Here is a 1661-nt window from a genome sequence, read left to right as displayed (position 1 = left end):
GTCCCCAGGGGGAGCACCCTCCAGTACCCCCTCTAAGGACTCCAAAAAGGGTGGGTAATCTGAACTGTTGTTTGGCCCGTAAGCACAGACAACAGTCAGAACCCGTCCCCCCACCCTTAGGCGGAGGGAGGCCACCCTCTCGTTCACCGGGGTAAACCCCAACGTACAGGCGCCAAGATGGGGGGCAACAAGTATGCCCTCACACTTGCAGTTAGAAAAAATATTAATATTTTATCTCTGGATGTTTGTTTTTTTATGTGAGAAGTGCAGTCTTACAGCAACTTTTCACCATTTTTCCTATTTTCCACATTTTCCCCCAAACCAATAAGTCAGCCTCCGTCTACAATGTGGTCACGTGACAAAGAACCCGGCTGTTCGACTTTGAGAATTAGGACTACTGATCTTGACAAGGTAGGTGTGTATACTGGAAACGGTCCTAAAAACAAGTACACTGACACGTGTCTTGGAGTTTTTCTGGAATAAAACAGCTCAACTTTGCAGTGCAGGAAAATCAATCTGCACACAAAGAGACACATTTACCACGGCCTGTAAACATGTCAAAGTTCCCTCAGGTAGAGCTGTGGGCGTGAGCTCCTGTCACAGCTCACCTTCCTCACCTGCAGGTGGAGGGGGCCCTCAGGCTAGTGGGAAAGGTTTGCTTCTTTGAGACGTGTGGTAAAAAAGTAAAGTGCTTGTTTTAGTGCACATCTGTGTGCATAACACACTCAGCTCTAAGATTCCTTTGGTCGATCAAAAAATAACAAAACAAGATTTAGTATTTAACGTAGAGTCAAATGTAAATGCTATGGAAACAAAAGTCAGCTTTAGTGACACTCACCACAGATTATTACAGCAGGCTGCTGCTTCAGTGTCTGGGTGTTTTTCATCCAAAACATTTAAAAATGGTCCCAAACAGCAGAAAACCCCCCGAGCTGCTCTGTTTGCCCTCACAGTTTAGGAGTTTTTACTGATTCAACTTGTTTTTCCCAGACAGACGTTCCAAGAATTAGCTGAGGGCTCGGGGGTTTGAAGAGTTTCCAGATTCCAACTCGTTGCCAGCTGAGCGCTGCAGAAGGCTTTGAATGCTGCACGGGCTAATGGCTCATCAACTGCCCCCCTGGGACTGGACCACTGTCATTTAGAGCTGTGTTGTTATTCTGTGTTTCTCTTTCTTTGGTTTGTTGCTCAGCTAGCTTTGCCCTTTAGCTTCCTGCACTCCAGGAACCAGTAGAACAAAGCAAAATTAGCATCATAGCAGCGTTGGCTAAATGTCACCAGAAAAAGACCTTCTTTAACAAACAGGACAAAGTCACTTGATTCTAAACTTTGCTAAATGACAAACTCCAGCAYGTAATGTCAAGCATTTAAGCAGAGGTGTGGGGTTTCACATCAAATTTTAGCTCAATATTTATCAAATTTACCAAGCTGTAAACGTTTTTATGTGAACTGTGGCCACGTTAGGTCTTATTCACACCTGATAGACTCGGTTCGATTGGGGACCAAAATTGCAAGATTTGTTTACATTTTCAGTTGGTGTGGTTCACATTTACACTGTTCTTTGTCAAACAGACTGAACCAGGGATGTCCAAAGTGTGGCCCGGGGACCATTTGTGGCCCCTAAACTGATTTTGTGTGGCCCCCTGACTTCACTTCAAGAATTA

Source organism: Austrofundulus limnaeus, unplaced genomic scaffold (assembly GCF_001266775.1).
Source record: "Austrofundulus limnaeus strain Quisiro unplaced genomic scaffold, Austrofundulus_limnaeus-1.0 Scaffold7, whole genome shotgun sequence".
In the NCBI taxonomy this organism is placed as follows: Eukaryota; Metazoa; Chordata; class Actinopteri; order Cyprinodontiformes; family Rivulidae; genus Austrofundulus; species Austrofundulus limnaeus.
This window is presented reverse-complemented; position numbering follows the sequence as displayed.